The 15,696-nt window shown below is 38.0% G+C and overlaps 1 pseudogene; it reads left to right on the top strand.

Moving 5' to 3' along the window:
• The first annotated feature begins 2,215 nt into the window (after positions 1-2,215).
• LOC123230508 overlaps positions 2,216-15,696 on the top strand; it is a 49,060-nt pseudogene continuing 35,579 nt past the window's right edge.

The following is a 15,696-nucleotide window of genomic DNA, read 5'->3' as shown; positions in this document are numbered from 1 at the left end:
AAGGTTTAAATATTACCTCTTAATGCTCTCTTCCTCTCCTTCTTATAATAGTATTTATCCCCTCCCCTTCCCATGCCCTCTTTGTGTGTAATAGAATATCCTATTTTTCTTATTCACTCATGTTTCTCTTGGTTTCCCCTACTATTCAACCCCCTCTTTCCCACCCCACATATCATCTTATACCATTTAGTATTCCACCCTCTCCCTGCGAATTATTCTTCTTATTAATATAATAGTGAATACTATAATAGCGAATAGAGTTCACTACCGAGAATTATACATAGCATTTCTCCACATAGGAATACAGATAATTAGATCTTACTGAGGCCCTTAAAAAGGCAAATTTAAAAGTTATGAGTTTCTTTCTTTCCCCTCTGTTTCTTATTTACCTTTTCATGTTTCTCTCGATTTTTGTGGTTGGATATCAAACTTTCCATTTAGCCCTGGTCTTTTCTGTGCANACTCCCCTGCTCCCTTTGGTTTATCCCTTCTGACTTTCTCAGTAGGGTTAGATAGAGTTTTTTATTCGGATGGATAATAAAGCTACTCTTCTCTCTCCCGGTTGATTACACTGAGAGTAACATTTGATTATTACCTCTTAATGCTCTCTTCCTCTCCTTCTTATAATAGTATTTGTCCCCTCCCCTTCCCATGCCCTCTTTGTGTGTAATAGTATATCCTATTTTTCTTATTTACTGAGATTTTTCTTGGTGTTCCCTACTATTGGCCCCCTCTTTCCTACCCCCTATGTCATCTTAGACCTTTTAGTATCCGGTCCCCTCCCTATGAATTATTCTTTTGGTTACTATAATAGTGAATATTATAATAGTGAATAGAGTTCACTACAGAGAAGTATACATAGCATTTCTCCACATAGTAATACAGATAATTAGATCTTATTGAAGCCCTTAAAACGTCAAGTTTAAAAGATTATGAGTTTTCTTTCTTTTTCCTCTGTTTCTTATTTACCTTTTCATGTTTCTTTTGATTTTTGTGTTTGGGTATCAAACTTTTCATTTAGTCCTGGTCTCTTCTGTGCAAAAACTTGGAATTCTTCAATTTTGTTGAATGCCCATAATTTCTCCCTGAAAGTATATGGTTAGTTTTGATGGGTATTTGATTCGTGGCTGAAGGCCCAGCTCTCTTGCCTTTCTGAATATCGTATTCCAAGCCTTGCGGTCTTTTAGCGTGGAGGCTGCCAGATCCTGTGTGATCCTGATTGGTGCTCCTTGATATTTGAATTGTCTCTTTCTGGCTTCTTGTAAAATTTTTTCTTTTACTTGAAAGCTCTTGAATTTGGCTATTATATTCCTGGGTGTTGTCTTTTCTGGTCCAGTGTAGAGTGTGATCTATGGATCCTTTCAATGTCTATATTGCCCTCTTGTTGTAGGACTTCAGGGTCATTTTGCTGAATAATTTCTTTTAGTATGGAGTCCAAGTTTCTATTAATTTCTGCCTTTTCTGGAAGATCAGTGATTCTCAAATTGTCTCTTCTAGACTGGTTTTCTTGATCTGTCACTCTCTCATTGAGATATTTCATGTTTCCTTCTATTTTATCAGTCTTTTGACTTTGTTTTATTTGTTCTTGTTGTCTTGAGAGATCAGTGGCTTCTAATTTTTTGATTCTAGCCTTTAAGGACTGGTTTTTGGCTATAATCCTTTGGTTTTCGGCTATAATCTTTTGGTTTTACTTTTTAATCTGTTCATTTCTGGTCTTCAGTTGACTTGCCTCACTTTCCAATTGTGAAATTCTGCCTTTTAAACTGTCATTTTCTTGCCAGATTTCTTCCATCTTCCTCAACATCTCATTTTTGAACTCTTCAATAGCTTTTGTCCAGCTTTCATTTTTTGGGGGAGGTTTGGTTATTTGTTTGTCCTCCTCTGTTGTCTGTAAAAGTTGTCGAGTGTTCCAGAGTTTTTCTTGGTAATCTTTTTCTTCTGGGCTTCCCTATGGCTTGCCATTATTAGCCCCGCCCCTTTTCAGCTTTGTCTTCACACTCAGGGTCTGCCTGTACTTTCTAAGCTCCCGATGGCTCTGGTCTTGGGGTCAGGCCTCCTGGTAGTCCCCTGTGTGCCCCTCTGCCCGAGGCTCCTTCAGAGGTCTCGGGGTCTGCTTCCACAGCATCGCTCCATTCTGCACTGGGTCCTCACTCTATGTCCTAGCCTGTGCTGGAGATCTTTATTCACGCCTAGGGCACTGCCTTCACCTGCGCATATGCTCAGGGAAAATCCCTGCTTTAGAGATCTTTGTTCACGCCTGGGGCAGAGCCTTCACCCCTGCAAGCTGCTGGGGAAAGTCCCAGTGTTAGAGATCTTTCTTAGTTCCCAGGGCAGAGCCTTCACCCACGTACACGCTTGGGAAAGTCCATTCGTCCCCCCAGCCACTTGGGGTCCAACGTCTGGCCACTCGCAGGTACAAGCCCTGGGGCTGCTAGTGATTTACTGGTGGCCCCATTCATGTTTTAACTCTTGTGCATTGGCCTTGGCGTTGTGCGTGGTGTGTGTGTGGGGTGGAGGGGTTTCTTCCTCTCGCATTTTAGTGAGAGCTGTTTCACATATTTATAGTGTGGAAATGCCCCGATTCTGTGTACCTTCTATGCTGTGTCCTGTTGTGGGGTTCCTTCGTCTCTCTGGGTTCGTTTTTATTTCCCCTTCAGGAGTCCTGTATGCTTTGGTTAGGAGAGATTGAGCAGCTGCTCCTTACTCTGCCGCCATCTTAACCAGAAGTGGCGCTTTGGTTAGTTTTTAAGCATTCAGATTTTTCTTTAAGTGGAGGCATTCCTGAAGTAACAGAAGCTTGTAACTTTGGAAATTTTTGAATGAAGGTTTTTTCTCAGAGATTGTTTAGGCATAAAGTCTTTTACTGTTGGGTTTAAGTTTGAATATCCTAGTATGTCAATGCAGTCTTTTCTCCATTAACATTTTCATGTATCATCTCTCCTGGAGGTTTGCTTGTGTCAGTGCTTAAGGATAATGTTCTTTCCTTCCCAATAGTCTTTTGTTTTGCAGTTTCTTTTCTGTCTTTGCCTGTCTTTGTGTGAAACTGCTCAGAACACCCATTTAAGCTTATCTCTTGTACTGTTTCATTTGGATTTGTCATTAGTTGATCTTTTGGTTTATGTTCTATTTTTATGCTATGATTTTATATGTTTGGAACATTCTTTACACTGTGTCAAGGATTTTAAGTTTGAACCTGTTGTTATTGGTATATCGTATGTTGCAATTTCTCTATCATTTGTTAGTGCTATAGTCATTATATTTCATTTAAAGTCTGGTGTAAATGCATGTGTATTTTTCTGCTTTCTCTGTGAATCATTGTCTTTTATCCCATAAATTCTGTTTTTGATTTCTATTACATCCATGATCATTTGATTTTCTTCTTCTATTTGATTGCTAGTGCAGAAGGCATTGACCAGTGCTCTGTTCTGAGCCCTTTTCTTTTCTTCCTCCATACTGTTTCACTTGTTGATGTCATCACTTCCATGGCTTTAATGATCATGTTTATGCTGATGATTCTCAGATGTACTTATTCAGACCATGACTTTCTCCTAGAATCTGCTCTCTTGAGTCCCCTACTACTTTTTGGATAATAAGCTACTTGGACGTTAGGACTATTTTTCTTTCTTGTATATGTATTCTTAACAGTTGCCGTGGTTCCTGTCACAAAGCATGTGCTTACTAAATGTTGACTGATGGAATGGGGACACCTTAGACCTAACATGTCTAAAACCCCATTTTATTATCCCTCACCAATAAACTTCCCTGCCTCCTAACTTCCCTGTCACCTATTCTCACAACTTACATGTCATCTTCTAAACCATTTGTCACATACCTCCGCTATAACCAACCCATTTCTAAACTTTGAAAGCAGCTCTGCCCTGAGCTTCTCTGGCTTTCTAGGAAGGAACTCTGATGGGTGATGGTAGGCATGCCCACAGAGAGAGCTCTGGGTGCCCTTTTGGGCACATGTGCCATGGGCTCACTATCCCTGATCTAGGGCATTGAGAAGCTGGAACACACTTTGAGGTATGAATTAGATGAGGTGATTTCTGAAAAATCTTCAAAGATGTGCTGCTTCTTGATGACAGTCACTCAGGTCACAATACAGTGGTGGGGACAATGAACACTTGAGGTCTATGCAGGAACCTCATTTCTGCCTCTATACCTGGGCTGAATTTTATGAGCTTGGAGTGACCTTTCACCTCTCATAATCCATTACAAGTTGAGATGGGGCTGTTGTGATGGGAAGGAAAGGGAGCCTGTAAATCATTCATGGCCAGGGCAGCACCCTGAAAGGGTACCCCTTGGCCCCAAATATATTTTTCTTGGATGGTATTGTCCATAGTTAACACATGGGGCACACAGGTGAGACAGGTGGTATCTTGGACAATAGCATTGGCCTTGGAGTCAGGAAAACCTCAGACACATCAGCTCTGTGACTCAGTTTCCTCAATCATAAAATGGAGACAACAAAGTGTCTGCTTTTCATGGTTGTTGTGAGGACCATACGAGATAATACCTCCAGTGTTTTGTAAGCCTTAATGTGCATAAATATTACCATTGTTACAGGAATGTATATATCAATAGTAGAAATTTTGTAAGCTGTAGGCTTAGGTGCCATCATTGAGAATTTGTGATCTTACTGGCTCCTACCTGAAGTCCAGAGTCATCTCAGAGAAAATCCTGCCTGATGTAATAGCCTATTTCAGCCCCAAAGCCATGCAGCCCCTTGTTGACACATGGACCCACATGGATCACCAGCTGAGAAGGAGGAAGCATAACAAACAGGGAAAATAGGCATCTTCAGAAACTCAAAGAAACTTTGGTCCCATGAGCTCAACCAGGAATAGGGAAAGAGACTCCAAAACATAATTTTCTACTTCTATCTTGGTCCTCCCCTTGGACTCAAGGATGGAGCTAGAGATGCTGCAGGCAGAGATGGTCCCCAGAGCATCTCCCCAGCTGATGATGGGGCAGTTGTGATGGAAAAGTCAAACACCTGTCCACTCTCAAAAACAAGAAAACTAAGAGGGAAAGCATCTAGTTTACAATCCAGTTCTGCTTAAATTCTCCCCTCATTCCATTAATGCCCCAAGCACAGCCCTGCCTGATGTGCACTTTTGTGTCCTTAGGCATACAGAGTGGGTTATAGCACTCCCAGGCCAGGTTTGAAATATTATATAGTTCTTTATCAGAACAAGGTACAAGGAAGTGACATTGTGTTTGTGCAAACCACTACTTAAGGCCCTGAACCTGGGACTTTAACTGATATTCAAGATTATGTTTCCTGACATTCAGCAAAAATTTTGCCAGACAATTCATTTCCTCCTGGTAATGTTCCCACAGCTGTCACCTTCTATTCAGATGACTGAGAGGTCCTCCTGTTTCCCCCAAATCAGTCCCAGCCTCTCCAGAGATGGAGACATTGTTATTGGTAGCTTTCTCCCCTTGCATTCAGAAGAAGTGAGCAACGCCCAGGGAGCAGAAGTGTTTCAAAGTCATCCTGACAGGAATTGTAGGAAGTACAAGTAAGTGCCAGTGTGACTATTTCATAAAGGGTTTCTTTTCATTGTGAAGATTAAAAAAGATAATGATAAAAGGGACCCCATCTTATTATTTTTAATATTCTCCCTGAGATCTCTGCTAGATCTAGTTCTGTAATTCTATCATTTGGAGGTTCAAATGAAATAATAAATGTAAAGAGCTTAGCAAACTATAGAAATATTACTACTGCTACTGCTAATTCTACTGCTACCAATACTACTGCTACCACCACCACCACCACCACCATCACTACTACTACTATTAATCTCTCTGAGCCTCAATTTCTTCTCCTGTAAAATATCACCTATCTCTTGAGGATTTGGGGAATTATCTCATTATCATCTACTGTCATGCTCAGGTCTCATGCTACTCATACTAAAAGCTCAGTGTATATTGTAACTTAAAGTTGTCTTCTGACTTCCCTGCCATTGGAAAACTATGGAAACAGAGCATAGACAGTGCAGAAATGCAAAATCAATAGAGATAATGACAAGAATTTTGACTTAGGAAGCAGAGTTTTGGCTTTCCAAATTCAGATCCTTTCCAAGGACATCCTTGCGTTAGTGGTGTCATAGTGAAATAGCTTGGAAGTCCAAGAACTAACACATGTATGTGTCTAGGAGAGTGGAAAAAGGTGTAAAAAATGGTCATTGGGAGGCTGGATATCACATTATGAGTCCTTGTGTCTGCATGTCTCTGTCTACCTTTCCCTCCCTTTAACATATTATTCAATTTTTCTTTTCCCTGTCCTTTCCTTTTCTATTTTCATTAGATTGATCCTTGTTCAGCAGTCAAAATGTGGGGTAAAGTCTATTACAACTGACATATTGTTTAAATCTCATTTTATGTTCTCCTTCTTCCCCTTTTCATTTTCTGCTCTCATTTATTCCTAGTTGAATAATGGAGGACAAGGGTATGGCTCCCTCCACATATGATAATTTTAAAAAATCCTGCAAAACATTTATTTTGATTGAATTATAGATAAGGGGAGGACAGAGGTTGTTAATGGGGAGGGAAATTTCTTCCATTTCAGATTCTAATCGAAATGGACATGAATATGGAAATGTTTTGCCTGGGGAATCAAATAAGCAAGTATTTATTAAGCTATATTATATGCCAAGCACTCTTTTAGGAGCAGCTGAGAACATAAGAACAAATAAATAAACCATCTCGACTCACCAGGAATTTACACTTAATGAAGGAGACACATTTTCACATAAAATGCATACAACATGTATGTAATCTTTGTTACTATGGTGCTATTATTCAGTCATTTTAATTCCATTAAAGTCCTTGTGTAACCATTTTGGCTTTTCATGGCAAAGATAATAGAGTAGCTTTTTTCAATTCTTAGTAGCTCATTTTACAGAAGAAGAAACTGAGGCAAACAATTAACTGACTTGCCTAGGGTGACATAGCTAGTTAGTTTTTGAGGCCAGATTTAAACTTAGATCTTAGTGACTTGAAGCCTAGCTCTCTACACACTGAGGTAATTTTTGAGGTAAGCACAAGCAGCTAGGAAGATTACAATTGGGAAAAATCTTCATGAAGATGTGCAAGTCTGTGCTTGAGTAGTGTCTTAATGAAGAGAGTCATCCTAGAAATTGCAAGTAAGGTTGGAATATATTCCAAGAATATGGGCCTGCAAGTGCAAAGGTACAGAGACTGGAGATTCCCTGAATCACTTCCCCTTGACTTGGTTTAGGAAGATTTTGAAGTTCACGCAGGAAAAATAAGGTAGTGGGCACTGATGTCCTTTCTAGAACTGAAGTGCTAAGCATTCAGACTCTACTGCAGAGTGCTCAGTTGGGCGGATTGGCCAAATTGTTCACATTTCAATTATTTGTTTGCCTAAACAAGTACTTTACAGAAAACTCACAAAAGACAAGTGCTCAAATGGAAGTCAGAAGAAATGTTACAAACATGCTCTCATGAACACTATGGACAACTTTGGTATTGACTATGGGAAATGGAAGCACTGGAACTGCACTTTCTTGTATGACTTTCCCATATCAAGGAAACTACTGTCCTCTTTGAGCAACTCAGAATTGCAGTAGCTCAAAAGAAATATAGAATGCACAAATTTAGAGACATTTCCATTTGAAAAGTTCATAAAGGATATTTTTATATGACTTGTGGGAGAGTTTCCTGAACTCCCATTTGCCAGGCAGGCACATTGTACATTAGCCACACATCGTGATATAATTTTTGATCTCTTTGAGTATAAAGGAAAAGTCTTTAATTGGTCTTTATTTTCCATATGTATTGTTTATATCTATTTGTTATGTATAGCTTGTCCAGAAACATTTATTTACATACATGTTTTCCTCATTAGATCATTGAGGTTCCTTGAGAGTAGGCATTGTTTTTTCCTCCAGCAAAAGACTGATCAGATACCCTTATTCAAGATATCCAAGTGGCTCCCTAATTACTTCAAGGATAAAGTCTAAAGATATCTGTTTGGACTTGAAATCTCTTTAAACCCAAGTTCTTTCTATATTTCCAGTTTTCATGCAAGTTCCTCCCCTCGATGCACTCTCTTATCCACCAACAATGTCTTCCCAGATATTCCTCACACACTTCCATCTCCATGTCTCTTCACTGGTTGTCCCCTATGTCTGGAATGTTCTTTTTCTCCACACTCACTTATTAGAATTCCTGGATTCCTACAAGATTAATATCAAAAGATACGTTTTAGGAAGAGATTTTTCTTAGTTTTCTTTTCTATTCCCATTTCTACTGGTGCCTTCATTTTTAGGATTACTTTCTAACTATTCTGAACTTATCTTATATGTACATATTTATATAATTTTTTTCATTTAGAATGGAAGTTCCTGGAGGCAAAGAATTTCTTTTTCATTGTATCTCCAGCTTTCTGCACAATGTCTGTGAAATATTACGTGTTTCATGAATGCTTGTTGATTGAGCTAATAAATTGTCTTTGAATAGCTTGTCCTTGATTTTCCACTCTGTGTCCCTTAGGTTGATGCACAAAAACTACCAGCATGTCCTGGCCCTGGTATTTGCTGTGGAGGAGATCAACAAGGACCCTAATCTGTTACCCAATATTTCTTCCTTGGGTTTTTACCTGTATAATGCCTACCACAGTGATGCAAGAACCCTGGAGAGCTCCCTGAGATGGCTCTCTGGTCAGGGCCAGCTTGTCCCTAATTACAGCTGCAGTGGGCAGGATAAAGCTGTAGCTGTCATTGGAGGAGCCACCTCAGCTCTGTCTGTCCAGATGGGGACCCTGCTTGAGCTCTATAAGTTTCCACAGGTGAGAGATTGTAAGTCTTTTGTTTCTGTGCTTTTCACGCACTACTCAGTCTTGGGAATAGTGGAGTTATTCTCAGAGCTGACTATGAACCAAAGATCGAATTTATCATTCAAGTTGTAGCATGGCAAAGAGTCCTACAGGTAGGCTAGTGCAAACCTATATCACACTACAATAGACTCTGAAGATCAACATGGCAGCAGTTCTCTCCTGTGATTTCTGTTGGTTTTGTTATTGATATGCTTAATTATGCAGATGCTTTTCATATTTAACCATACCTATATTCTTGATATCAAACCCTCATGATCATGACATATTATTCTGGTGAAAAAATGTTGAAATCTCCTTGCTAGTATTTAATTTAGAATTTTTGCATCAATGTTCATTCAGGAGACTGGTCTATAATTCTCTTTCTCTGTTTTTATCTCTTCCTGGTAGAGGTATGATTATCACTTGTTTCTTAAAAAGATTTTGACTCTCCCTATTTTTTCTAAATAGTTTGTGTAGTATTGGAGTTAGTTGTTCTTTGAATGTTTGGTAGAATTTACTTGTGAATCCATCTGGTCCAGGAGCCTTTTTCTTAGGAAGTCCTTTAATGGTTTATTCAATTTCTTTTTCTGTGTTGGAGTTGTTTAAGTATTTTATTTCTCCTTTTGTTCTTCTGGATAGTTTATATTTTTGTAAATATTCATCTATTTCACTTTGATTTTCAGATTTATTGGCATGTAATTTGGCAAAATAACTTCCAGTAATTGTTTTAATTTCTTGTTTGGTTGTGATTTCACCTTGTTTATTTTTCATAGTAGAAATTTGGTTTTTTTTTTTTTAGTGAAGTTAACTACTTGCTTATCTATTTTATTTATTTATTCATTCATTCATTCATTTATCTATCTATCTATCTATCTATCTATCTATCTATCTATTTATTTATTTACTTGTTCATTCATTCATTTATTTATTTATTTAATTTTTTTTTAGATTTTAAACCCTTAACTTCTGTGTATTGACTTATAGGTGGAAGTTTGGTAAGGGTAGGCAATGGGGGGTCAAGTGACTTGCCCAGGGTCACACAGCTGGGAAGTGTCTGAGGCTGGATATGAATATTTTATTTATTTTTTGATAAAAGCAACTCCTTGTCTTATTTATAGTTCAGTGGTTTTAATTATTTTTCATTTCATTAATCTTCCCTTGATTTTTCAGGATTTCTAATTTGGTGTTTAGTTGCAGTTTTAAAATTTTTTCTTTTAATCGTTTTTTTCAGTTGTGTGCCCAAATTCGTTGACCTGTTTTTCTCTAATGTATTGATGGAAGGATTAAGAGATACAAATTTAGCTCTAGATATTGTTTTTGCTGCATTTCATAAATTTTGACATGTTGTCATCTCATTTTCATTTTCTTTAATGAAATTGTTGATTGCTTATAAAAAGAGTTTTTCTTTGAAACATTTCTTCCTTAGGAAACAATTTTATGGTTTCCAATTGATTTTAGTTTTTTTGCTGTTCTATTTTGAGTGTAGTTTTCATTATATTATAGTCTGAAAAGTATTCATTTAATATTTTTGGATATGATGTTTTAGGTCAAATTATATAGACCATTTTTTGAAGGTGCCATGTACTGCTATATTCCTCTCTATCTTAAAAGTATACTCATTTTTATTACCACTCAATTTCTCCACTAATCTATCATATCCATGTGTTCTAAAGTTTTATTTAACTCCTTAATTTCTTTATTTTTTTTAGATTTATCTACTTCTGAGAGAGGAAGGTTTATTCCCCTCCCATCTAGTAACATTTTACTTTCTATTTCCTCCTGTAATTCATGTAACTTTTCCTTTAGGAATCTAGATGTAATTCCATTTGGCACATATTTAATATGGATATTGTTTCATTGACTTTGGTGTCTTTTATCTTCATGTAGTTTCCTAAATTATCTCTTTTAATTTGGACCAATTTCTACTTTTGCTTTGCCTGAAAATTTCCTTTTGTTGTCCTTCCTTTTTTTTTCCTTTAGCTAAGGGGTAGTAATTTCAGCTCTTTTCTCTTGCTTTTTCACTTTGTATATCTCCCTGTTTTAAATATGTTGCTTGTAGAGACCATATTGGGCATTCTAGTTCTTATATACTCTGCTATCCTATTAGCTTTATAGGTGAGTTCATTCTATTCACATTCATAGTTGTTTTTGTTAATTGTATGTTTCCCTTCATCTTATTTTCTCATTTATTCATCTCTCTCTTTCTCTCCTTTCAGCCTTTCTCTGTTCATAGCTACTTTGTTTTCAATGACCACCTCCCCCAATTCACCTTTATTTTTGTCCATTCCACCTTTCCATTATTCTCCCTATCCTCCTACTTCTCTATAATGTAAGGTAGATTTCTATAGCTGGCTGAATTTCAATATTATTGCCACTTTGAGCTAGTTCCAGTGACATTAATGTTCAAACATAGCCCCTTCCATGCCCCATCTTCTTCACTATATTTGCCATTTATATGCCTCTTAATGAGAAATCATTTATCTCCTATATCTCTTTTCCTCTTCTCCACGTGTCCCTCTTTACTATCCCTTGTTTTCTTGGGTATCAGTCAACTTCATTTAGTTTCCTCTTTTTATGTATACTACTTTTGTTTGTTCTAATAGTGATAAGATTCTTAAGTATTTTAGGTACTTTAGGTATCTTGCATACTTTAAGTACCTTGCTTTTCTCAAGTATCATAGATATTTTAATTATTTCAATTATCACCTTCTCAGATATGAATGTACTCAGTTAAACTTATAAAAAACTCCTTAGTAGTCACTTTACCTTCTTAGGATTCCCTTGAGTGTTGGATTTGCTCTTCAAATGTTTTCTTAAGATTGTTTTTTGGTCAAGAAAGTCTGAAATTCCTCTATTTCATTAAATGTCATTTTTTCCCCTTTGGACAATTATGCTTAGTTTTGCTGGGTATGCAATTCTGGGTTTTTAGTCCTAGATCGCTTGCCTTTTGGGACACCGTATTCCATGCTGTACTTCTTAGATGATACCATATTGTCTTAATTGTTACCACTTTGTTAAGTTTGAGATCTGGTTTTACCAGATTCTTTCTTCATATTTATTTTCACAAATTCTCTTGAGATTATTGATTTTTTATCTACATCAAATTAATTATTATTTATCTACAAATATGAAAGATTCTTTGATTGTTTGATACTGAATAACTAAACTAATATAGATATAATTGTAAAGAATGAGTAGGGAATTCTTAAATCCACCACTTTTCTTCCAATAAAACATAAATTTACTGACTATATTTTGCTGAAATTTGCTCAACAATATGAGAGGTACAAAGCTCCAAATGCCCCATTTTTCTTTCCCAACCAGATCAGCTATGGGCCTTTCGATTCCTTCCTGAGTAATAAGGCTCACTTCCCTTCTGTATTCCAAGTGGCCCAAAGGGACTCCTCACTGTTCCATGGTATTGTCAGATTAATAGCACATTTTGAATGGACATGGATAGGTCTGGTGACCACAGATGACATGAGAGGCAAGCAATTCCTCTGGGACTTAAGAGGGGATATGGTCAAGCATGGTATTTGTCTGGCCTACACTGAGAAGCTCCCAGTCAGTGAAAGAAGACATACAGAATCTCATGATATGTTCATGCCACGTATCATACAATCCTCAGTCAGAGTGATCATCATTCATGGTGACACAGATTCACTCATGATCCTTAGATATTCACAACCTCCTTTTTTCTTCTTATGGAAGGTCTGGATTACCACATCTCATTGGGACATCACCATGAGACCCCATTGGGATGATGGCTATAGTTTCCATGGAGCACTTTCATTTTCCCAGATGACAAATGAAATACCTGGTTTCAAGCCCTTTCTCAGGACAGTAAATCCTGCTAAATACCCAGAGGACATTGTACTTAAGGAGTTCTGGTGCTCAGCATTCAAAGATCAAGAAAAACTTGAAAATCAAGAACAAAATGAATGCTCACCAAATGCCTCCTTGGAGACTCTACCTCTGCGCTTCTTTGACATGACTATGTCTGATCTGAGTTATACCATCTACAATGCTGTGCATGCTGTGGCCAGGGCCCTTCATGAAATGCTCCTGGTGACCACAGAGAGAGGATCTGTAAGAGTTGGAGAACCCTGGGTGCCCCAACCTTGGCAGGTAACATTAAGTGCCTACTATGGTACTGTGGTAGGTACAAGGTAGACCTCACCACATCAAGGACTTGTTTTTAATGCAGAGGCTTCCCCCTCAAAATAAGTTTTCAATTTTTCTATAAAATATAGTCTTATAGTTTCCCAATAAATCCATAAATGAATCACCAAGTATTTATGAAGGGCTTCATATGTGCCAAACACTGAGCTAGGAGCTGGGGTGACAAACAAAAAAGAGTGAAATAATCCTTGCAAGGTAATGGAAGGAGCACACTCATTTAGAGGGAACGGGATCATCAAAGGTAACCTGGAGAAGACAAGTGAGGGAATTGAAGATGAAGCAAGGGATTCTCAGTGGAAGAGGTAAGTAGGGTGTGTATTCCAGTCAAGAGGGGGAACAAGGTCAGTTGTACAATTATAGGTATATGGTTAAGGATTGAGTGGTTTTCTAGGGTTAGTGGAAAGAAGGGAATTTTGAGATAAGCCCTGGGAAAGGATTCTGGGTAAGAAAGAAATTGTGGAACTACAACTGAAGATAAATGAACTTCACTTCCTTCTTTTATTTGATCTGAGCTGGGAGTGGGTTTTGTCTCTGCCTACAATTTCAAGCTTAAGGAGGAGTTTTGCTCTAAGAGATTCTCCCTGGAAAGTCAGGATTTACATGGAGAAAATCTTTGACATCCAGGCAAGGGGTTTGCTAAGACCAGTCTTCATATCACAGTGATCCATCTACCAGACTTCCTATTGGCTAAGGTAGTTCAAAACTTTCCACCTATAACTTTGAGTTACTTAGTATAACAGCCAACACCAGAAGATTTTTTCCCTTTCTTTCATTATTGGTTGCTGGTGGGAAGATGAGGGTTAAATCAGATAGTCTGGGAAAGAGTTTTAGATAACATAAGGAGGTAAGTCCTAAAGAACAGAAGACTCTCCTTATGCAAGAAGACATAGGAGCTGGGTGGAGGTAGCTTGAAGAGTGTCATGGTCATATCTTCCAGTACCCCTTATCCCTTTTTGTTAAAATAAACTTTGTTTTATAACCAAAGGGTTTGGTTCTTACTTCACCCTGTGGATTTCCTAGGTGAGTTGTAACATCTAACATCCCTCTAGGACTCTTCCACATTACATTTGCTGAGGCTAGCTAGGCTAGGACCACAAGAGATTTTGAATTTTGGGGGACAACTTTCATCCACAGCCTCTTGGAATTCTGAGAGCAGCTTTGCAAGCTCAGTCAGACCAAAAGAATCTTTGTGTGGCTGGCTGGAGGGCTGCACTCTGAATGGCAGGTAGTCATCTTGAGTAGAATTCTGTGGCCAGGGGACTCAGGGAAAACTCCTTTGGAACTTTCCATTGCATGGTTGAACTCAGTGGAGTGCTAGAAGTTTTTCCCTCAACTTCATTGTAACAACTGCTACTTGGTCTAAGTAGCTAATACAGTGGAAGTAAATAATAGATTGATTGTTAGCTGCTCTGCTACATTGAAACAACAACCGGTATCTTAAATAACTGCTATATTAATTTAATAAAATATTTCTAGCATGCTATTTCTCCCTAATCCCCTGTTTTTGTTGTTATCTTGCCTGATTGGTTTTACGATGTTATGAAAGTGGAAGTGTTGTTTCCTTACACCAAAGTTAGTATAAGAAGGGGTTTATCTTATGCAATATTGGGGATTTAGTATGTGGTCTGTTATATGTGATGATTAAATTCTTGGTGCGTCTGTTTAAGAGATACAATGTTTTGGTTATTTAAATTTTGGGATTTCTGATTTAAAGAATGTTGTCATGGCTCTGCAAGAGAAATTGCATAAAATTGAGACTACCTATGAATAGCTGAGAATTTAAGGTTTAAAGGTGCATGGACTAGCGAAGCTTAAAGGGGCTGTAGAACAGTGAGCTCCTACTAAGCTAGAGCTAGAAGCTGCAGCTTTAGAGGAGAAGCCAGTTACCCTTTGTCCTCTAAACAGTGTGTCCTATGTTACAGTAATATCAGGGTATAGTACATCTGAGACAACATGAGAATTTTACCCAGGGGGAATTGGAATTATTGAAAAAGAGGATTCCAAAATTTTAAGATGAGCCTGTTAAAGGGGTCAAAGCACTAGAGAGAGTGATTAAAATCCACAATCTAACATTTCAAGACTTTGATTTATTAATGGATGAGATTTTAACTAGAAGGGAGGAACAGCAGATAGTGGAGCAGACTGATGCAAATGTTGATCTCACTCCATGGTGTCCAGAGTATAATGATCTAGAGATTAATTCTGTGGAGAATTATAAGCAACTAGGTATGGCAAAGGGAGTCTATACTGGAGTAAAAGGGGGCTAAGTCCAGGCATGGCCCAAATTTGAACTCTTGAGAAAAGATAAAGGGGAGACTCCAGCTAGCTTCCTGGATTGGATTATTGACTGTGGGGAAAGATGGCTTGGTCTGGATCTGCTTTTGCATGAGAATGTCAGTCACATCCAGAGGCAGTTTGTGAAAAATGCCTGTCCTGTGGTAAAGACCTATTTTAGGAGTAACTGCCCAACTTGGTTTACCATGGGACTAGATGAGTTGAAGAGAACAGCTACATATATATACATCAGGATGAGATAGACAGACAAGAGGATCATAAGACAGAGGTTATAGAAAAACTAAAAGAGCAATTAAAGGAAACTAATAATAAGGTCTAGGAAAGTGAGATTCAGCAAGTTGACTGTTGCAGCCCTATAGTCTTACAGACTT

This window comes from Gracilinanus agilis, chromosome 1, assembly GCF_016433145.1.
Source record: "Gracilinanus agilis isolate LMUSP501 chromosome 1, AgileGrace, whole genome shotgun sequence".
NCBI classification, from domain to species: Eukaryota; Metazoa; Chordata; class Mammalia; order Didelphimorphia; family Didelphidae; genus Gracilinanus; species Gracilinanus agilis.
This window is presented reverse-complemented; position numbering and strand designations above follow the sequence as displayed.